This window comes from Schistocerca gregaria, chromosome X, assembly GCF_023897955.1.
Source record: "Schistocerca gregaria isolate iqSchGreg1 chromosome X, iqSchGreg1.2, whole genome shotgun sequence".
Lineage (NCBI taxonomy): Eukaryota > Metazoa > Arthropoda > Insecta > Orthoptera > Acrididae > Schistocerca > Schistocerca gregaria.
This window is the reverse complement of record NC_064931.1, coordinates 122439028-122464117: the sequence shown is the minus strand read 5'-3', so window position 1 is coordinate 122464117 and position 25090 is coordinate 122439028.

Sequence of the window (25090 nt, the reverse complement as noted above, 5' to 3'; positions counted from 1 at the left end):
TTTCCAATTCTTCGCATATATTTTACAATCAGCATAAGGTAACTTGCTGCTTCCGAGAACTGCTAGGCTCCTTGATGATACTGTAAATGTTTGGATTGATTACTGAATTTCGGGTTCATTTATGAATACGTGGTAGGGTATATAAAGTGAGATCTTACATCCTCGTGTAACGCGTCATTTCTATGAGGGAGAACACAAAGGCAATTATAGTTTGCAAGGAAACTGAAAAGTGTGATTAGAATGTTGCATTCTGTTAAAAATATTTTCAAGCTTCCCTCATATTTATCGTTGATCTATGAAAGCACTCCCTACTTTTGAATGTATCAATCATATCGCAGTCAGATAACGTAATAGTCATTCTTGGACCAAAATTTGATATAAAAAAGGAAACATTTTTAGGGCATTTTGATGGTGCCATATCAGTTATGAACAGCGTTTCGCTCAAAAAGGAGTAGGAGACTTTCAGACGTAAAATTTTCGAAATAGAGACTGGAATAATATACACAACACACTTAGTGTTAATGAAAAATGTAATTTATTTTGTAAGATAGCCTACAGTTCCCTGTAAAAGCATTTCATTCCGTTTATTATTTTTTTTATAAGTATTGTTCACATACGGAGGTGAATGTCACCGCTTCTAAACAGAGCAGTTCATTTTTCATAGCAGTACTTAAGGACAAAGTGATGTTAGAAATGGTTGAAATTGCTTCTTAATTCACTCGTGTGTGATAACTTCAAGGGAAGCGACCGATTGCAGGAAGTATCGTTGGAGCGTGTGCGTGCTCACAACAGATTGTTTCTATAAAGCAGAGAGACGTTACAAATAATAAAACAACAGTATTAGCTACTCATACAAATAATGTTCACGATTTTGATGTCAGTAGTACAATTTTATTTATTGGGAAAGATACCTATGGCATTACAGGAGAACGAATCCAAAACGTAACGAAATTGTGATGTTTATTCCCTGTTTTCGCAACGCCCGTAGGAACGTCCGCTGCCCTCACCCTGTGCTCCAAGTGACGTGAGAAGTACAATATTTCGTTGTGGAAAGTAATCTCAACTATATCAAGATCCCTAAAGGAAACATTAATTACATTTTTAGGGTTCCGTATCTCAATAGGTAAAAACGGAAACTTTATAGGATCACGTCTATCTGTCTGCCTGTCCAATTTTTCAAAACCTCTTTTGTCAGGTAAGGGTAAACGTATCAAGTTGAAATTTATGTCACATATTAGGCTCTACGGTCTCTTGGGGCTGTAAAAATGTGAAGATTCTAAGTCAATACAATCAAAAGGTACTGCCATTTATGTCGCATATTATGATACTCGCAAATTCACTCGTCAAAACCTACAGTATACTTCCTGTTAGCTTAGAATCATGAAATTTGCCAAGAAGTAAAATTTCACACTACAACCAAAGGAAAAAATCCGACAGTTGTTGATCTGTAATTATATCACAAGAAAATATATTTTTGTTGTTTGTTATCAGACTGTCTGTCTGTCCGTCCGCCTGTTAAGACACCTATTCCTCAGGAACGGATACACGTCTCAGGTTGAAATTCGTGTAATATACTATAAGGTCTATAGCCCCTTGGTAGAGTAAACAACATTAGCTTATAAGTCAATGCAAGAATCAAAAAATAATTTTAGACTAGGACTTTCTGCATCTCCTTTCATTAGATTTTGCTGTAAAGAATTTAAATAATCTCTCACAGCAGATGAAATTTCATTTATCCTCCGTCGTGAGTCAGTCTCAAACCATGTGTACGTTAACTACTTCGTGTGCTTCTTTTTTACGAATATTTTAAGATCATACACTTATACAACCAGACCTGCCTGGAGTAAAATACTTATCCGACAGCCATTTTGGGTAAGTCACAGTATTGTTCTTATTTTCATTTAAAACATTGAAAAATAGTTGTGCCCTTATTTTGTGCAACCTATAATCTGATCTTAAAATATTTTTAATTTTAAATCTTGAGCTGGCTTTAAGTCTACAAAGAAGTGTGACCAAGCTGAGCAACTACCAACATGACTTCTGATTTTTCAAAGTCTAGGCTGAAAAATTTATAGTACACCATTTTATAGATTGATAGAGAACCGCGCAAGAACCCTTTTTTACACGAGAAGCATTGCACCTGTCAAACATTTTTTTAAAGATTTAACTCTGGTGGAAGATATGACCACCTAATTTATTTGTAGCGTAGTCAGAAGATCTGCATTTATACTTAAGGGTATCTTTCTTAATGAACTGAGACTGTTCTTCACCTCTTTCCTGAAGCTTTTTGTTTCACCTACATCGATTCACCTTTGGGAGTATATCCTCTGGCTTATGTCTTTTGACAATACGCCTGAATCTCTCTCCAGGCACTCCTGCAAAATAAGTATGAAATAAATATAGCTCGTTCAGACAATCATTTCCATTCCACAAACTTTTTGTTTACTTTATAAATAAAGTCAGACTTACCTGTCAATCTTCTGAATATTGAGGCATGTACAGTGATCTCTCGGCCTTTTTGTTCTCTTATAATATTCCTCCTCTGAGCGTCGTTAGGCAAGTTCACTCACATGTACCATTGTAAGAAATTATCCTGTTCAACGTTTGTGTTGTTCATATACAGAGTACCTCTACAATGAAAAAGATAAATGAAACACAACATTCCTCTTTACATGTCCTTTCCTTTGTTGTTTCAATATGGTTAGACTCTACATTCATATCTTCATTTGAGGGTGCCCTAGTGAACTTGTTACTCTACTGATATGGGCGACTCCTGGTTTGTCTTCTGCTTTTCACTTCATGGTCTGTTTCAGTACATTCCGACTCTTCTAACATCTTAATAATTACATTCTAACAAGAACTTTCTATTACAGCGACTAATCTCATAGTGAAACAGTGGCTGAACATAAAAGAGAATTAAGTGTTGAAATTTGCACTGTTGTATAACACTCGCTTAGCAAGCAGTTGCCGTGTGATTGCCCAAAAATAAACTCACGCGAGTTTAAAGACTATTAAAGATAATTTCAACTTCTATGTTCTAAATTTCAAACATGCAGTATAGAAAAAGGACCCACTAAATTCTTTGGAATCTGGAAAAATGGAGATGCCGAGTTTGTGAAAATTTGCTATACAGTATTCAGGCGCCTTTAACAACAGCAAATATTCAGTTCTAGGTATTTTCTGATAGCCACTGTGTGAGACTCATATAAATCAAGAATATGTTAAAAGCTCAGTTTGAAAAAACAGCCTTGTTGAGTATTGTTACGACGGTCCTCAGTGCCAGTTAAATATGCTCGACATCACGAAGTCTTTATTAAATATGTCAATGAACTATATATCATATCGTCACATACTGAAAGTTAAAATATGAGACAATGTGATATGTAATTTATTGACATATTTTACTAGACTTCATTATGTTTTGAATGCTTATCTCGAATTTATATACACTATGTGGTCAGAAATATCCTGACACCCCCAAAAACATACGTTTTTCATATTAGGTGCATTGTGCTGCCAGCTATTGTCAGGTACCCATATCAGCGACCTCAGTAGTCATTAGACATCGTGAGAGAGCAGAATGGGGAGTTCCGCGGAACTCACGGACTTCGAACGTGGTCAGGTGATTGGGTGTCACTTGTGTCATTCGTCTGTACGCGAGATTTCCATCCTCCTAAACATCCCTAGGTCAACTGTTTCCGATGTGATAGTGAAGTGGAAACATGAAAGGACACGTACAGAACAAAAGCGTACTGGCCGACCGCGTCTGTTGACTACAGAGACCGCCGACGGTTGAAGAGGGTCGTAACGTGTAATAGGCAGACATCTACCCAGGCCATCACACAGAAATCCCAGACTGCATCACGATCCACTGCGAGTACTATGACAGTTAGGTAAAAGGTGAGAAAACTTGGATTTCAATCTCGAGCGGCTGCTCGTAAGCCACACATCACGCCGGTAAATGCCAAGCGACGCCACGCTTGGTGTAAGGTGCGTAAACAATGGACGACTGAACAGTGTAGAAACGTTGTGTGGAGTGACGAATCACGGTACACAATGTGGCGATCCCATGGTTGGGTGTGGGTATAGAGAATGACTGGTAAACGTCGTCTGCCAGGGTGTGTAGCGCCAACAGTAAAATTCGGAGGCGGTGTTGTTATGGTGTGGTCGTGTTTTTCATGGAGGGAGCTTGCACCCCTTGTTTTGCGTGGCACTGTTACAGCATAGGCCTACATTGATGTTTTAAGCACCTTCTTGCTTCCCACTGTTGGAGAGCAATTCGGGGAATGGTGATTGCATCTTTCAACACGATCGAGCACCGGTTCATAATGCACGGCGGAGTGGTTACGACAATAACATCCCTGTAATGGACTTGCCCTTCACGGAGCTCTGACCTGAATCTTATAGAACACCTCTGGGATGTCTTGGAACACCGACTTCGTGACAGGCCTCAGCGACCGACATCAATACCTCTCCTCAGTGCAGCACTCCGTGAAGAATGAGCTGCCATTCCCCCAAGAAGCCTTCCAGCACCTGATTGAACGTATGCCTGCGAGAGTGGAAGCTATCACCAAGATTATGGGTGGCCCAGTACCATACTGAGTTCTGGCATTACTGATGGAGGGCTCCACGTCATTTTGTACGTCATTTTCAGCCAGGTGTCCGGATACTTTTGATCACATAATGTATCTTTCAGCTCTTAGCAGATAAATCACACTTGAAAATGGCAATCAAGTGCGGAAACCGATAATGTGAACACTGTAATTTTTAAGCATTCTTTAACGCAGTAAATTATTAGGAACCCGTATTTCGAAGTATTCACCTTGAGGAAGGATCAAGGTTAGTGGAAGTGCAGCTGGCGAGGTGCCTCTCGCATTCCAAAGCGGCTGGCCGGCGGTCACTCCTCCCTGCGCTGCCGTTATACTCGCCACAAGAACCACAGCTGTCCGCTCTCTCCGCCATCTATAACAGCTTCCTCCGAGTCTGCTGGCGATGGATCTTCCAGGCTGTAAAGAACAGTAATAACACTGTTGCTATTCTAAAACTACTTTTTCCATCTACAAAGAAGAGCTGATAAGTAATTCCTCCGAATTTTTATTCGGAAACTCTTAATGGCTCTTTAAATAAAACAAACGGTTATTAAGATTCTAATTCTTTACTCTTTATGTCTCCGTATTTGCAGCCCTCTGCCGCTAGAGGGCTCCGAATTGTAGCGTGCAGCATGGCGGTGTATAACGCAGCTATATCGGTACGTGAGAACTGCGTGCTGTACCCGAGTTTCGAATTCGAAGAGTTCCTCCACATATGGAACACCCTCTCCTTCAGCGTGACAACGACAGATCGCACACGAGTGCTGCGACATCTGCAACAATCCGACGCAGTGGGTTCACTTTCATCGATCGTCATCCATACAACCCGAATTGGCCCCATCGGATTTTCATCTGTTTCCAAAATTTGAAGAACACCTTCGATGACTTCACTTTGATAGTGATGAAGTGATGCAAGCAGAAGTGAGGGTTTAGCTCTGTCAACAAAATCAAACGCTTTACAGCAACGGTATTAACAAACTGGTCTCTCGTTCGGCGAAATATTTTCGTCACCAGGATAACGATTTTAAAAATAAATACATAGACACGATCAATAAAGACAGTAGAATGTTAACAACGTCTGTATTATTTTAAAATGCTTACGAGTTTTCACATACAATATTCGGTGACACAATTTTTCAGGACGCCCTTGTACGCAGTGTCACATCTGTCACTCACTGTCGATCAGGTAGGCGTTATAGCGACTGATTTTGTTTAGTGCTTAATTTCTGGTTTATCCCAGTAAAGGTCGTCTGTTCCTAACAGAAAAATTTACTGACCACCTTTCCCAACAAGAAAGGAGGCATCTAAACGACATCTACGTCTGCGTACATACTGTGGAAGCCACTGTACATTCCACAGAGGACAATACTCCACATCAGTATTAGCCACTCCCTGTCTTACTACGTTCGCGCTCAAGGTTGTGTTTTCTTCCATTTCAGTTTGCTGAACATCTCTGTTTTCACCTTCGTATGGGTTATACTGATCTGTAACACACATTGTGCCTCTAAATTACTCGAACACTCCACAATGAGTCGCACTACCGCCTTCTGCACGGTTTCCGTCACAGGTGAACCGTACCCAGGATTCTTCCAAGAAATCTGTCTTTAATTAGACGTCCATACTTCTGATATACCATTTCGTACCATAAATGGTTCAAATGCCTCTAAGCACTATGGGACTTAACATCTGAGGTCATCAGTCACCTAGACTTAGAACTACTTAAACCGAACTAACCTAAGGACATACCACACATCCATGACCGAGGCAGGATTCGAACCTGCGACCGTAGCAGCAACGTGGTTCCGGACTGAAGCGCCTAGATGCTCTCGGCCACAGCGGCCGGCCATTTCGTACCACTTTATAGTACTCTTTCTTGATATTTAAACGATGTAACTGACTCCAAAATTTGCCATTTGTCTTGTAACAGGATACTGCTGGATTTGTTCCCAATTTGTGGACGTTTATCATCATTTCAAGGTAACTATAGTTTATTAGACATTTTTGAAATTTGTTGTTGATCGATATCTTTGTCCTGGTTCAATTGGTCTACGGGCATATTTCAGTAGTGTGTAGGAGAAGAGTTTCTGCTCATTATGTGTTATGAATTGAGTCCTACAACATCGGTGGTAACGCAATTCACAGCGACATATATGAAATCCTAGTAGTCTTTGAACGTATTCGTAGTATTGATAACAATGTACGGAGTGATTTATGTCACTAAGTTGCGTAACAAACAAATATAAAAGAACCAGTGTAACATCTGCATGCTAGGTGCATGACACCAGCAAAGATCAGAACAAACAATTTAAATGAATGAAAACGTTAAAAACTTTGAATTCACCACAGCCACGCAATCCTGCAGTGAACACGCAAGTTTGGCGCAGTCAGCATTCGCAGACTCATTCTCAGGCACTCCTAAACCGGTTGGTCTCTGGATCGCAGCTGAGCTGCGTAAGTGATACGCTTCACTGTTGCTTTCCTTTCCGGTTATGGGAGAACAGCTACCGGTGGAATCTTGTCAGTTGGCAACCTGAGCGAATCTAAAAGTCACAGCCGTTTTCTGTATCTGGAAGGCGAACGGAAGGGAAACGACGCTGCACATTATGGGGATCGCGTATGTTGCCAGCCTTCAGCGAAGGACTTACGCATGTAGAGCCTCGCATTTTCACTAATGCTCTAAGACATATTTCTGCTACAAAAGCCAAAGCAATGAAACGGTTCTATTTTAGCGGTGTCTGGCACCTCCACTGATGCGAGCACACTAATTCCCAGATATAACTTTGGATTGCTAAAAACTGCAAAATTAATCTATAAACGGTTTAAGGTTTGCCAATGATATTGTAAATCTGGCAGAGGCGGCAAAGAACTTGGAAGATCAGTTTAATGGATTCGATAACGACTTGAAAAGACGCTAAAATATGAATACAAACAAAAGTAGCAAGAGGGTAATGGAGTACAGCTGAATCAAATCATGTGATGCTGTGGGAATTAGACTGGGAAGTGAAGTACGAAAAGTAGTGTATGAGTTTTGTCATTTGGGCAGAAAAATACTGAGAAAGGAAGAAAGATTGTGTTTAACGTCCCGTCGACATCGAGGTCATTTGAGACGGAGCACAAGCTCGGATTTTGAGAAGGATGGGGAAGGAAATCGGCCGTGCCCTTTCAAAGAAACCATCTTGGCGTTTGTCTGGAGCGATTTAGGAAAATCAGGGGAAACCTAAGTCTAGATGGACGTACGAGGGTTTGAACCGTCGTCTCTCGAATGCGAGTGCAGTGTGCTAACCATAGCGTCAGTTCTGCCGGTAGCTAAACACCGAAATAAAGGGGATGTAAATTTCAGACTGGCAAAGGCAATAAAAACTTTACTAAAAAAAGAGAAATATAAATAAATAAAATAAATTAACGTTATATTAAGTCTCATCTCAAAGAATTTGTGAGGAGTGTAGCCTTGTACGAACGTGGAGATAAACAGTTCAAACAATAACACAATAGAAGCTTTTGAAAAGTGTGCCACAGAAGAATGCAAAAGATCATGTGGGTAGATGGAGTAACCAATGAATAGACACTGAATGGAACTATGAGGGCCGGCCGCGGTGGTCTCGCGGTTCTAGGCGCGCATTCCGGAACCGTGCGACTGATACGGTCGCAGGTTCGAATCCTGCCTCGGACATGGATGTGTGTGATGTCCTTAGGTTAGTTAGGTTTAAGTAGTTCTAAGTTCTAGGGGACTAATGACCACAGCAGTTGAGTCCCATAGTGCTCAGAGCCAGTTTTGAACTATGAGGAAAAGAAATTTATGGCACAATCTGATTAAAAAAAAATATAGGTTGATAATAGATAGATTGACAGAATACATCCTGAGGGATCAAGGACTAATTAACTTGGTAATTGAGGGAACTGTTGTTGGGGGGGGGGGGGGAGGAGAGGAGGGATTATTTGAGACCGGGACAGTAAGATGTAAATTGCACTACCACAGAGATGAAGAGACTTGAAGGGGGTACACTAGCGTAGAGAGTAGCATAAAACCTGCCTTCGGAGTGATGACAACGACAACAAACGGTATAGTACATTACATAAGACGTCTGAAGATCAAAATATACTGATTATGAAATTTTGTTAGCGCATATAAATTACATCAGTGCTGATATCTTATACGAGCGCGTCAAATGGTATGTTTCTCTTGTCGCTGAGTTCAGTGAATGACATATTTGACTAGGACGTACGACTTGATTGACTCCGACCTACCGGTCATAATGATATTGATGAAACGGTATAGTTCATTGAGGTCATTCCTAGTCATTTGAAAGAATATTACCATTCTACACAACTTCGACCTAAACTAATCCGTTCGCGTACACCTAGAAATATGAATATGTTCAAATAAAGGATTCTCAATTTGCTAAAAAGAAGTGCAAATGTACCTGGCTATCGGTTAGCCAGTAACATCTGCTTAACTCTGCAGCGATACGATCACAATTGGCTGCAACAAGTAGACTGTAGAGTCGACAATCCATTACCGTCTGAAACCTTAGCGCAGCATTGCTACAGCTTTGATGGTTCTCTCCGTAAAAATCACAGGGCCCATGCAGGCTCAACCGTGTGTTGTCCGTTCAAATACACGCCGGTACCAGAGGTGCGTGTCTAGAGCATACGTTCTCTCGGGAGCTCCCCGTGATGCCAACGGCTATCCCCGTCGTTTTCATGCCGATATCGCTGGGTCAATAAGAGCGCAGGCACGTGTCGCCTTCCGCAGAACTCCATGAGCAACAACGTGCGAAACACGCTTGCGTTCCGTAGCACTGTACTAAACTACTACCGAGCGAGGTGGCGCAGTGGTTAGCACACTGGACTCGCATTCGGGAGGACGACGGTTCAATCCCGTCTCCAGCCATCCTGATTTAGGTTTTCCGTGATTTCCCTAAATCGTTTAAGGCAAATGCCGGGATGGTTCCTTTGAAAGGGCACGGCCGATTTCCTTCCCAATCCTTCCCTAACCCGAGCTTGCGCTCCGTCTCTAATGACCTCGTTGTCGACGGGACGTTAAACACTAACCACCACGTAACTACTAACTGCGGCGCAGGCAGCAGCATTCTTGAAGAAATAACCAAATCTCAGATGTCCACACTTTTGGCCGATATCTCTAAGCCCGAAACCTTGTCATCTATACGAAATTTTCCCATAATTCTCCCACATTCGATGAATACTAATGCTCACAGTCCGTGGACAATAGAATGCCATCGCTTATTCTCCGCGTATAATAATAACAATCTTCCCTTCGTCAATGTAGATTTAATCAGTAGTTTTCTTCACTCTGCCTTTCTGTTGACGGTTTTCATCGACGGGGTCTCCCTTCATCACTGGAGAGTGCTACCCCTGAATAGGTAGTGGAATAATAACGTTCTGCTTGGTCAGTGAAAGTTGCGGTACCTTAGCACTCAAACATGATTATTAATCTTTCTTCTCCGCAGAAAACTAAGAGACACAGTTCCCCATTGGACTTTATTCAGCTTACAAAAGCTAGAAACGCCACGGGATTTGGTTAATGATACAAGTGGACTAAAGGCAGAGGGCACAAAAAGAGCAAATGATGAAAATAGCTTTCTGCTCGAGCGAACAGATTCGATATTTCTAGATTACCGTAAAGCATTTGACACGGTGCCCAACTGCAGGCTGTTAGCGAAGGCATGAGCATATGGAATAATTTCGCAGGTATGTGAGTGGCTCAACGACTTCTCAAATAACAGTATCCAGTATGTTGCTCTCGACGACGATTGTTCATCAGAGACAAGGGTGTCGTCAGGGGTGCCCCAGAGAAATGTGATAGCACTGCTGTTGTTCTCTATATACATAAACGATTTGGTGGACAGCAATCTGCGGATGTTTGCCGATGACACCATGGTGTACGGTAAGGTGTCGAAGTTGGGTGACTGTAGGAAGATGCACGACGACTTAGCCAAAATTTCCAGTTGGTGTGATGAATGGCAGCTAGCCTTAAACGTGGAAAAATATAAGTTAATGTGGATGAGTAGGAATACCAAACCTGTAATGTTCAGATACAGTGTCTTGCTTGACACAGTCAGCTCGTTAGTAGTGGGACAAGGCCGGCATCACCCCACTCTACATTGTTGCCAAATGTATTCAAAATGGCGGATCCAAGATAGCAGCGATAGATATGGCAATGTCGCAATGACACCATGGTGGGAAGTTCAAATTTGGGCGGGAAGATAGGTCAACTGGGCTACCTCCACTAACCTAAATCACTGCCCTCCTCTTTCTCCTTCCCTCTCCCGGAAAATGGCGGGAAGTTCAAATTTTGGCGGAAAAAGGTCAATTGGGCTTCCTTCACTAACCTGAGAAAATGGTGGGAAAAAGGTCAATTGGACTACTTCCACTAACCTAAGTCATTCGACTGCCACTTCCTCCTTAGAATTGGTGGGAAAAGAACTCAGCCTGTTCTGGGCTGCTGGATAGGATGGAAGTCAGTCTCTACTTTGCAGACAGTCTTTATTTAAACAATGAGTTGTCATAGGCAGTAGTTCCATCCAGTGTGTTCACCATGAGGTCTGGAGCCCAACTGACCTAGTACACAGTACTGCCACCAGAGGGCACTATCATCCGTTGGCAATCTGGGAGAAAAATAGCGGGAAAAGGACCCAGTCTGTGTCCAGCAGCCGGAGAGAGGAAGGAGTGTACTTTATTTATTTTGAAACAATTTATTTACAGATGGATTTCCCCTACTTTATTTATTACAATGATACAAACCACTTGCTCCGATATGCTTGGGGTCGCAATACACAGCCTGCAGACCTACGAAGTATTCGTAAATTATGAAAATAATGCAGTACACTGATGAAAGACAAGCAAACAACTCGTAAATCACTGAAATAATGCAGTACACTGATGTACAGACACGCAAACACCTCGTAGATTACCGAAATAATGCATGTAAAACGCTCTGCAGACATGATCACTAATTGTAAACTGCTGAAATAATGCACTGCACAGCCTACACACATGTTCACAAAATAATGCAGCCGTCCACTACTCGTAAATTGTCAATGCATGTGTAACACTATGCAAACATGCTTGCAACACTTAAACAGCCGAAAATAATGCACGGCACGAACACTCATTGTACGTAAAAACGCTTTCGAACTATCATCAACCGCCATGTATCAACGAACTCTTCCCTACAGAGCTCCAAGGTATGCTCGCCAGGCAGCGCACTCACGCCGGTTCCATAAGCGAGACGCCTCTGGCCCGCACGCACATGTTTACTGTTGCTGGCACGATGCCTCTCTACCTGTTCAAAAAAATGTTCAAATGTATGTGGAATCTAATGGGACTTAACTGCTAAGGTCATCAGTCCCTAAGCTTACACACTACTTAACCTAAATTATCCTAAGGACAAAGACACACACCCATGCCCGAGGGAGGACACGAACCTCCGCCGCGACCAGCCCCACAGTCCATGACTGCAGCGCCCTAGACCGCTCGGCTAATGCCACGCGGCTTCTCTACCTGTAGTCCAGCAAAGATCTAATTCCCGAGCGACTCACCATCATAAGTGCAGATAAAATGTTCTCAATGTTATACTGACGTTACATGTCTCTGTAAATAACAGCCAAGTCCTCTCTCTGAATGCGCTATAAAAATCTGTTGCAATGCTTCGCAGAATCCTAATGGAACATGCGAGAAGCGTGTAGCCTCGCATGTGTTTACTGTGGCTGACATTTAGCTTCAAGTCCAGCGTCAAGTGAGAGATGTCTGACTAGCTACTCACCATCGCAGGTGCAGCTAAAATGTTCTCAATGTTATAGTGACTCACATGGCTATGTAAATAAGAGCCAAGCCTACCTCTCAGAAATAGTAAAGTGCCACAGAAATAGTTTACAGTCGCTTTTGTAGGAGCTTCCGTGATGTCTCAGCTTACCTGCATGGAAATTCTTGCCCGAACAGGAGCTGTTTACGAAAATAGCTCAGAATAACACCGAATCCATTCTTCCTGATGGTGCTAACGAGACGTCCTGTGCTAGCATTCCTGGAAATCGTTCAAATGGTTCAAATGGCTCTGAGCACTATGGGACTTAACATCTATGGCCATCAGTCCCCTAGAACTTAGAACTACTTAAACTTAACTAACCTAAGGACATCACACAACACCCAGCCATCACGAGGCAGAGAAAATCCCTGACCCTGCCGGGAATCGAACCCGGGAACAGGAAATCGTAATGCCCACCTTTTAACATATGTCTCCGAAAATCAACCGTTCTCATCACTATGTAGGGGCTCCTATGTCGGAGCACAAAGGCTGCCTTGTGAATGAAGGGAGCATTCTGGTCAACTGTAACTGCATTTACCCGCCAAATTACTGATGCTGCCGGTGTGGAAGCACTTTCCGCCTTTTTTTTCTGCAGATGAGACTTTCAGTGGCAAAACTATTTTTTAAAGATCAGCATATTGCACTGACAGTTTAGCCCTGCAAAAGTGGCCAACAGATCGTCAAATACGGAAAGACTCTTGCTCAATTACACTGCTCGGCCACTGAATACGGAAGCTTGAATATTTCAGTGTGAAAACGATATCCACGAACCATATCGATGTAGTAAACATACAATTCGTATCCAACCCCATACAAAATCGCCCCTTTTGCATCATGCATATAGCTAGCGACCGCCAGACTCTCGTATATATACCGTTAAGGCAGACATCATAAGCATATGCAACGTATATACTCCTCTGAGCACCAGATATTTCCCACTAGGTTGGGCAGTCATCCACTGCAGTCAAAGGTCACAAGTCATCCGCTCCGAACGTGTGACTAGAGCGCTCTCAACGGACCGAAGTCACTCTTCGAACTGTTGTACAAAGTCAGACTCCTTTCCCCTCAGTACAATGGCGTTACTGTTTCTGGCCCCGACCTACATGCTTGCTTGCTTTCTACACACATCTCAAGATTCTGAGATTACAAGAACATGTAATTTCACATGGTTTGACAGAATATCATTTCATTTACGCGATATTTTTCGATATCATACTCATGGCAATATCACTTGCACAGCAGTATCACTGACGCAACATAATTCCGAAGATATAGACTGGAAATTATTTCTCTAGAAACCCGAAATTTTAGCGAGGTGGAGAGTGCTGTAAACCACTGAGTAACTAGAAACTTATCCCATCTGCGAAGACCTTTACGTGAAAACTCGAAAAAATAGAGGAAACTGATATTTCTATTCACGAATACCGATGTCGGTGATGTAACAGATTCCAAATCATCCCTATAAGTTACAAAGTTAACTAAGGTGTTCGTCATGTCTAGAGAACCAACAATCGTGTCTTCCACCTGTCTTTCACTTGCTATATGCTCACATCACAATCCATGTTCTCTCAACTAAATAAAGGCGCAAAATGTGCAGAAGCAGTCAACCGGACAATTTACAGGGGAGGGAATAATGGTCCAATGTAAACACATGTCCATATTGAATCTTCCATGCGATCACGAAAGCAGTCCAACACATACTAAGTATTAGTTTGCTATTTGGCTATCTAGAGGATGACACGGTTAGGTCAGCTACATTCCTGCATCCCAACAAGCCTCTCCATTCGGACGACTCCTGCCGTTAACGGGAAATGTGAATCATTCCCGCCACTGGCCACTGCCGTGTGCCACACATCCCCAGACAGAATAGTCCTAGGAAAGTGGCTAAATACATATTTTATCACTCTACTTACAATTAAATGTTACAATTGCAGTCTCAATTGAACAACATTTGACCATGAGCGAAGTACTGGACATACCCCCTGTTGGCGGCTGCAGCCCTAGTTCAAATGATTCAAATGGCTCTAAGCACAATGGGACTTAACATCTGAGGTCATCAGTCCCCTAAACTTAGAACTTCTTAAACCTAACTAATCTAAGGATATCACACACATCCATGCCTGAGGCAGGATTCGAACCTGCGACCGTAGAAGCAGCATGGTTCCAGACTGAAGCGCCTAGAACCGCTCGGCCCTAACGGCCGGTGAGGCTCTAGGAAAAAAAATATCTCTACCATTCTTATGACTTGCCATACCCTTCCCTTTGCTATCACAGTATTCCACGTCAAATCCATACCTTCCTTATGAATGGACATAGTCATTTCCTTTGCACACGTTGGAACACACACACATGCTTTATAAGCCTGATGCTCATGGTGAACCTACCACACACCCCCTGCTACTAAGTATAATACTTCACCAATAACTGATTGCTGGCAAAAGGAAATAATACTGGCCGATTTCAGCCATAGGTAAACATGTCTCATAAGTTTTTCTTTGCAAGTGGTGCCACTGAGTCTTAGAAAGCGAAACTTAATCATCTTACAAACCACCAGATGCTAAAAAACACGATCGCAACAACTACTGTATGTTACTGTCACAAGAGGTTTTGGTTCTACAGGTGCTCACAAGTATCCTTGTTAAAACCTATACTAGCTTCTTAAATCGAGGTATTGCATTACCTCCTAATGAAGAGGTTTTTCCAGACAAATATCACCACACTGAATACAGATGGTGATCGCCGGAGTGTATCTTATCAGACCAATAGTGCAGTTACACGTCACCGATAGTGCAACCTTGTAATAAAATTACCGAATTTTGGAAGTGATTCGGCTAAGGAACGTGGTATGAAAGTGGTATTTGAAACTCCCTCTTGACGGTGCTAGATATTTATCCAGTATTTGTAATTCCTTCTGTCTTGATGCCACATCAGAGGCTTATTTGCAACTCCCTCTTGACGCTGCTAGATATTTATCCAGTATTTGTAATGCATTCTGTCTTGATGCCACATCAGAGTTTTATTTGCAACTCCCTATTGACGCTGCTAGGTATTTATCCAGTATTTGTAATTCATTCTGTCTTGATGCCACATCAGAGGTTTGGTGATATATCCACTGGGTTATAGGTGGTGGTTGATTGAGAAGGATCAAAAACAGTAGATGGTGTGCTGATTGAGGTCATTAGAAATGTGCACTAGCTTTTAAGAACCCTAGTGCTATGATTTCCGGTAAAAATGATGTCTATGGTTTGGGAACAAGTCTTTCCATTCAACCACATATCTGTGGTGTATCGTATGGAGAAGTCTTTTAATTATTACAGCCACTAGTGAATCATATTTCTGGCACTCTCATATCTTGAACCAAATCACCTGTTTCGAACCTACCTACTACAATAAAAATTTTTATAGTCCCTATACCTCTTGCTACTGCCGAAATTTCTGCAGCTTTGCACATGTGGTCGTTCCAATTTAAGTCATAACTAAGCCGAAGTCGGAGAGAGCTATATCCACCACCTTCTGCAACCCATGTAGAAACAGAGTGACCTGAGTTAGTGCGACAGTACTGTGTTTTCACCATTCGGTGGTAATGGGAACATGTTGTAGCTCCACCAACAGTGTACGATGTGTAAGGTCAGCACCAAACGAAGCCTGCTCCTGCAACATGAGGTAGTAGAAAAGACAGTATGGGAACTGGGGGAAGGCCAAGGATCTTGCTACTGCACAAACTACATACAGGTACTGCAGTCCGAAGCAGATTTGCATGCCTCAGGGCCCATTCAGTCTATCACCCCAACATTCTATCATCGTTGTTCTGAACCATCCAACAGAGAAAAGTTATGAACTATGAAAACTCCACTAACTTCATCCAATAGAGAACTTGATAAAATTTTTACTACATCTCCCTCGTCCCATACATTGAAAACAAATACCATGTGCATGCCAGCACCGTGCACATGTGGCGATCCTATTAAATCTACAGGTATTGATCCACTCTACAGACCAGTTTAAAGTTTCATCAGCTGTACTGTAAGAGGATGACCGTATCCCACAGAATATACTGTAAGTCGCAAGAGATGCTCCCTGTGACCCTGTCTCGTTGTTAGAAACATTGCTTTTTTTCTGCTGTAACACGCTTTGTACACTTCCATACATTCTGTTTTTCCGCCATGACTCTGAGGTCTGTGTCAGGTTCTAAACTGACATTAACATATTCTGATCCATTGCCTCCCACAGAAAACTAGACCTCACACATTGTAAACCATGTTGCTGCTGCTGCCATAACACACACACACACACACCCTGGATGATTTTGAATAAAAGGCAGTCACAACATAAGGAAACTGGAAGAGTTTTGCGGTGTTGTGGAACGTTTCCAGACTGCTGTCTGAAGGTGACTGACGACCTCTACATTTAAACTCATCTGTCACAGTGACTGGATGGTTGATGATTCTGTGTTCCGTTTCGATTGATTCCTCTATTTCAACCATGTATCTGATCACTGTTTCGGTGCTAGTCACCCCCCAGAAGGTGTTGCCTCTCCACCAAGACTCTATCTCCATCTCAAACAAGCGATGTCAGTCAATCATTATGTGACAATCAACAGTGTACCAATGGACGGATGGGATGGACAAAACACCGTCGATGTACTGTAATAATGAGTATCACAGTTGATAGTCTGAACAATTTTAGCAATTTTACAGTAATTTCAGCACCGACCAATAATGCTACAGCATGCTTCCCAATTTCAGTATCATCACTAAACCGCCCCCTTCTACTTTGTGAGGACAATTGCGAATGTAGATAGATGAGTGTGCAATACGTCAATTCATTGTCAATTCTCGAACATATGAATCATCAAGGTATAACAGACGGTGATCTACATGTTTCTAACACCTCGAGCGTAGTGCGTAATTTGCGATCTGTCTCTGTAGAGATGAGAGTCACAGGATATACTCGCAGTCTTAGGATAAAGTTAGAGACTGAAAGAACCCCTCGCTCTGTCTTTGAACAACCTGCCCTCGAACAATGTTACCGATTACATCTGCAGCTAACGACAAGTAGACCGCTATGTTCCACGTCTCGTGAATGAGTGGAGCTTGCTGAGTCCTCGCCCATACAAGTACACAAGATTTCTCCAGATGCGCTCATGTCTAGGAGCTTAGCACCCCTTAGCGGTGTATAGTAGTAGATTTGAAAGTGTTGAGATGTAATAGCAGACAGTTAAGAAGAACAAGAAACGAGTGGTTTTTTTGTATGACGGAGCTCCAGACAAATGGAGTTCGAGGCAGTTTGCATAAATCAATTATGCTGTCAATTCTAAAGTATTGTTCTAGTGTCTAGGATCAGTACCAGGAGGGTACTGGTAAGAGATGACATAAACACATGCACTCCTGTGGCTACACTTTTCCGCACCTAAAATAGGCTATACTGTTAGATCGCTTCATTTTCTGACCAATTAGTCGTGTAGAATGCAGCGCTGTTAATATTCCAGTGTAAGAAATATATTCCCAGCACATGAAATACATCTTTCTTGCAGGTTTCTCTACGATAAACTATGGTAACAAACTGTAAAACGAAAAAACTACTTCCTTGCAATGTCGATTCTGTGTGATACGTGCACAATATAGCTTTTCAGAGATGTCTAGAGTATCCACTGCTCACATTCGATCATGGTTCAGAAATTATACTATTCTCGCATCAGTCCTATATAAAATTATCATCAGTAACGGAGAGTATCTCTTATAAGGGGACAGAAAACGCATAGCAGTGGCGTCCGACGTGTGAAATTGCACGTCATGCCGCCACCAACTCTGTATTCAGCACGTCCGTCAAGCAGATGTATACATGGGGACTGGACTACATCGCATAAATCTTCGTTGGTTTATTGGAATTAGTCGAACAGTATGGTCGCATTGCAGCACACATGAGATGGAAGTCCTCTGATGACCAAGAGATTTGCTGTTAACGATCGCAAGTAGACAGTGCTCTAACACACGGAACACGTGGTTGTATACGAGTTGAACGCAGGCTATGTCATGCGATTGATGCATCCTGACAGAACAGCAGAAACAATGGTCAGATGACCTGCAGCAACATCTCCCTCTCTAGAGTGCATCATCAGTCTGCCATTAAATCGCACCTCGTTACAGCTCCATCTCAATCGATTACTCCGTCCACTCTCTGTTATCCTTTAACTCAGATGCATGTGAGTTTAGAGGCAGATGGTTCTCTGTTTTCCTGTAAAGGGTCAAATATAGTAGTCAACTCGCGTGTATCACTGTTACCTCAATAAACATGCAGTAGAATGCTGCCTCAATGGAAAAAAGTGACTATTTCCCTGGTTCCCTTCGCTTCCATGTCGACGTTTTCTCGGATTCCTTCCTGTCACATACTTGTTCCCATGTACAAATTGTTCTGGGCCAACCAGAGGACGGGCAAGTACCTCCTCAATTTCCCCGCATTTCAGTGTATATTCCCTCAACTGATACATGCTTTCCATCATTTTTCGCAGTTCTATCGATTTTATGTCACTTCTACCGATGCGATCATGAAATCACCTCTCGTTCCGTGTTATAAAATTGCTTGTAAATTTAGTACAGCTACCAACACCTAGGGCAAATGCACTGTTTTTCTGATTGGGAGGCATAGTATAGCACTGAACTCGACTGCATCGAGTCGCTTCCATTCCACATATTCCACATTTGCAGTGTGTTTGCTCTGTTTTCTGTATGTGTGTGTATGCGCATGTGTCGCAGATGGCTCCCAGGGCCGGTTCTCCCGCAGGTGGACCCAACTTCGATCATAGAACACATCACTGGACGTAACAACTGTATGTTTACTACGTACGTGGAGATCGGTTTCACACTGAAATATTCAAGCTTCCATCCTGAGTGACAGAGCAGTGTAACTGAGCAAGACTCTTTCCGTATTTGACGATCTGTAGGACATTTTTGCACGGCTTAACTGTCAGTGCAATATGACGATCTGTACAAAATAGTTTTGCCACTGAAAGAATGGCCCTGACTAACAATAACCTATGCCTTTCATGAATTCTTACCTCACAAAAATCTTCGTTACTCGAACTACTGCAATACAGCGAGCGCCAATACCGCCAGCTAAATAAAGGATTGTAACTACTGAAGGCACTAACTACTGATAGGCGTAGTTAGCAAATGAAAGTTTTTGATAGAGAACAAACAATGTATTTACCTTAATAGTGTTCAAAAGTCATAATATATATATATCAGTTCATGACATCCAGTCTTACAAATTTACTGTCTCTGTTGAGATCATCGGCTCTCAAAACTCCGCCATCTCACTCCCCACATCCACCACTGCTGGCGGCTCACCTCCAACTAAACAACGCTACGCGCTGTTAACATCCAGCTGCCCAACACTACAATAGCAAACAACAATGCAAACCAGCCACAGACTGCACACAGCACAGCCAGTGATTTTCATACAGAGCGCTACGTGGCATTACCAATAAAAAAATAGTCTACTTACAAATTCAGTCAGTGCCCATCAGAATGCTCCATTCATTCGTAAGGCATCCTTTGTGCTGGGACATAGGAGCCTCTACACAGCGGTGAGAACGTTTGCATTTTGGAGACGTATGTTGGAAGCAGGGCATGACGATTTCCAGGAAGGGTAGCACGGAATGTCTCATTAGCACCATCAGGAAGAATGCATTCAGTGTTATTCTGAGCTATTTTTGTAAATAGCTCCTGTTAGGGCAAGAATTTCCATGCAGATAAGTTGAGACATCACGAAAGCTCCTACAAAAGCGACCATTAACTATATCTGTGGCACTTTACTATTTCTGAGAGATAGACCTGGCTCTTATTTACATAGCCGTGTGACATTAGTATAACATTGAGAACTTTTTATGCCTTTTATCTGCGCCTCCGATGGTGAGTCGCTCGACAGTTAGCTCTTTGTTGGATTGCATGGAGAGAAGCATCGCGCCAGCAACGGTAAACACGTGCGCGCTGCCCAGAGGCTTCTTGCATATGGGACTGACGTGAGCGCGCCGCCCAGCGTGCATACCTTTGAGTTTTGTAGGGAAGAGTTCGTTGATATGGTGAGGTTGATGATAGTTCCAAAGCGTTTTTACGTGCAGTGAGTGTTTATGGAGTGCATTATTTTCGGCTATTTAAGCGTTGTGAGCGTGTTTGCCTAGTGTTACACATGCATTATTTTTTGACAATTTACGAGTAGTGGACGGTAACATTATTTTGTAAAGAGGTTTGTAGGCTATGCAGTGCATTATTTCGACAGTTTACAATTAGTGAGTGTGTGTGCAGAGCATTGTACATGTATTATTTCGGTAATTACGAGTTGTTCGCTTGTCTGTACATCAGTGTACTGCATTATTTTCATAAATTACGAGTAGTTTGTAGGTCTGTAGGCTGTATATAGAACGCCAGAGCGAGTGTTTTGTATAATTGTAATAAATAAACTAGATGAAATCCATCCCTACATAAATTTTTCCAAAATAAATGAAGTACTCTCCTTCCTCTCTCCAGCAGCGGGACACAGGCCAAGTGCTTTTCCCACTGTTTTCCTCCCAGTCCACCATGGGATGATAGCTCCCTCTGGTGGCAGTACTATGTACTAGTTCAGTTGGGCTCCAGACCTCATAGTGAAAACACTGGATGGAACTACTGCCTATGACAACTCAAATTGTCTGCAAAATTAAGACTTACATCCATCCTATCCAGCAGCCCAGCACAGGCTGAATCCTTTTCATGCCAATTCCAAGAAAGAGATGGTGGTCAGATGACTTAGGTCATTTTCTCAGGTCAGTGGAGGAAGCCTAATTGATCTTTTTTCCTGCCAAAATTTGAAATTCCGGCCATGACGTCATTACAATGTTGCCATATCTATCGCCACCATCTTGGATCCGCCATATTGAATAAATTTGGCAACAAGGAAGAGTGGGTTGATGCCGGCGTTGTCCCACTACTGTCGTTTAAATACCTAGGCGTAACATTGTAAAGCGATATGAGATGGATCGAACATCTTAGAATTGCGTAGGTAAGACGAATGGTCGCCTTCAGTTTATTGGGAGACTTTTAGAAGAGTGATTCATCTATAAAGGAGACCACATATATGATGTTAGTGTGGCCTATTTTTGGGTACTACTCGAGTGCTTAGGAACCGTTTCAGGTAGGACTAAAGGAAGACATCGAAGCAGTTCAGGTGCAGACTTCTAGATTTGTTACCGGTAGGTTCGAACAACACATTAAGTGTTACAGAGATGCTGCAGGAACTCAAATGGGAATATCTGGAGCGAAGGCGACCTTTTTGAGGAACATTATTGAGAAAATATAGAGAAATGGCATTTGAAGCTGACTGCCGAACGATTCTACTGCCTCCAACATGTATTGAGCGTAAAGACCACGATAAGATAGAATAAATTAGGGCTCATACGGAGGCATACGGACAGTCGTTTTTCCCTTGCTGTATTTGCGAGTGGAACAGGAAAGGAAATAACCAGTAGTGGTACAGAGTACCCGCCGCTACGCACCGTACGGTGGCTAATGTTTGATGTTCTTAAACGCCTGAGTTGGGTTGGGTTGGTTGGGGAAGGATACCAGACAGTGAAGTCATCGGTCTCATCAGATTAGGGAAGGACGGGGAAAGAAGTCGGCCGTGCCCTTTGAAAGGAACCATCCCTGCATTTGCCTGGAGCAATTTAGGGAAATCACGGGAAACCTAAATCGGGATGGCCGGACGCGCGATTGAACCGTTGTCCTCCCGAATGCGAGTCCAGTGTCTAACCACTGCGCCACCTCGCTCGGTCTGTACGGTGGCTTGAGGAGTATCTGTGTTGATGTAGATGAAGTAAAATACCAACATGTGTGCAGACACTAAAAGCCACAGAAATATTTCAAATAAAGGCAGCAGTGATTCAGTGGTAAAGCTAACATAAAATAGTGAGACAGTGAAGCTATTGCAGGAATAGTATAAAAAATAAACTCCCACCACGACACTAGCAGTTAGCGTAGAGACAGTGAACTGTGGTTACATTAACGACCTCTGTGACAAGCCATGTCCAGCTTTCCAACATTTCTTTCCCTTGTTTGACTTAAAGAGAGATACAAAATTCTGTTTTTACTTCTTATTACCGGCCATCGTATATTCGACCAAAGTATTATTGCTTTACTGAAAATAAATCAGAATTTCCTTGTCCATGTTAAAAATTTTCTTACTGCTTCCTAAATCATCGTCATTTATTTTGAGCGCACACAATAATCTGATAAAAACTTCCAGTAGAACTGTCAACTTTAGAATCTGTGGACATCCAGTATTTGGAGTCATAGTGCGGTTACAACGAACCACGTTTTTTATTTGCCGAGTAAAGTATTTGAGAACATATTTTTGTCACTTAAAGTACTTTCAAAAGAAAAGGGACAATCTGATAAACAAGATAAATATTTAAGGCAGCTAAAAGGAGAAATATGTTATAATTTTGAAATCAAAAGCGAAAATGTGTCGGATCATCCGTAGTCATTTATTTAATGGAAAACTCTGTGCGAGGAAGCACATACATGTGGAGCGAACAGTAATCGTCCTAAAAATCTGCATTGGTTTAAAGATGTAACCCTATTCTATAGAAATGGGAACCCTGTTAATACTTTGTGATAGTTCCACTTCCGATGTGGAGATACTGATCTTGACCCCACTCGGAGCTCCAACTTTTGCTACAGTCTGTCGTAAGGAAGCAAGAAGCGGCTATCGGATGCATAGTGGCTGTCTAGGTGTGTGCACTACATTTAGATCGCGGCAGTCGACGCGCTGAGCACATGTTACGTGACCAGAAACTAGTATGGTTGGAACGAGCTATCTCGTCCATCCTAATTGCTTTTTTTGTGAAGAACTCGCATCTCGTCTTCGCAGCGTCCTTATTTTGATGACCTGGCTGTTCCCCAAGCGTTAAGTTCTAGAATCACCAGGCAAGCGAAATGGATCAGACGTAATTCTGAACTCTCAAACCAAACATGAATAGTAGAGTCCAAGCTTTAAGCACTAGAATCACCAAGGAAGCGAAACAGATCAGGCGTAATTCTGAACTCCCAAGCCAAACATGAGTAGTAGAGTCCTGATCTGACAACGCAAATTTACTAAATAGTTATCATGTCCTTCAAGCACGGCAAAATTTGATTTTCCTGTCAAAATGTGTCTACTTCAAAAGGTAGGGTCAAAGTCTACATCCACTTAGAAAGTGCACTGAAATCATACAGCAGCAAATCCTGACCACTTACTTCTCGAAACTTCGCAAAAAAACTTGTAAAATAAATGTTTAGTCATAAAGGCATTGTAGACTGTTCATTTCATAGAAGTTCCTGTATCGGATACGTAACAAAAAAAAATGAAACAACAGTCCTCACAGAGGTTAACGTAACGAAGTTTGTAACCGCTTGAGATTTACATTATGTGATATATGTTTGCTACCTGAAGTATAACACATTTGTATATCCTAATGTAACGAACTGATATATGTGTCTGAAAAGCTTTTCAGAAACTAAGCGTGACTCAGAAGACAGGAAGTCTAAACACTCCGTGGCAGAAAAGTAAATTTACTTTCTTAAGGAAAACGAAAATCCTGAACGATAATGCCAACCACTAACGTTATGCACGTATCTGTTTTCCATTCCTGCACAGAACGCCACTGTGGAATGAGTATTTTCGCTGATGTCGGCCCAGTGGACTGATGAAAGAAATCGATTGCTGCTAACAAGGGAACCACCCCATCGCACCCCATTAGATTTAGTTACAAGTTGGCACAGTGGATAGGCCTTGAAAAACTGAACACAGATCAATCGACAAAACAGGAAGAAGTTGTGTGGAACTATGAAAAAAATAAGCAAAATATACAAACTGAGTAGTCCATGCGCAAGATAGGCAACATCAAGGATAATGTGTGCTCAGGAGCGCCGTGGTCCCGTGGTTAGCGTGAGCAGCTGCGGAACGAGAGGGTCTTACTTCAAGTCCTCCCTCGAGTGAGAAGTTCACTTTCTTTGTTTTCGCAAAGTTATGATCCTTCTGTTCGTTCATTGCCGTCTCTGTTCACTGTAATAAGTTTAATGTCTGTGTTTTGCGACCGCAACGCAAAACCGCCCGATTAGTAGACGAAAGGACGTGCCTCTCCAATGGGAACCGAAAACATTTGATCGCAAGGTCATAGGTCAACCGATTCCTCCACAGGAAAACACATCTGATGTATTCTATACGACACTGGTGACGGCATGTGCGTCACATGACAGGAATATGTTGTCGACCCACCTAACTTGTACACTTAGTAAAAAGATTCTTCTACCTTGCCCGATTTAGGTTTTCTTGTGAATGTGATAATCACTCCCAAAAAAAGTGATGAAAACATAAGAGTTTGTGACATAAACTACGACAAATGAATGCAACAGTTTCACAGTCGCACAGTTTTCCCTGTGCTCTGTCAAAACATATGCTTTTACCGTTTTCAAATTTTTCCGTGTGTAGACCGTCAAATCCTGCATATTTCCCAGCAAATCTGAACATATCCTGGAATTTTGGAGAGCGAAGTTGATTATGTGTGACTGCCTGACCTTTGATAATTGTCTGAAAATAAAAAAATTAACTTTTCATTCGAGGAAAGACTTGAACCAAGGACCGCTCGTTCCGCAGCTGCTCACGCTAA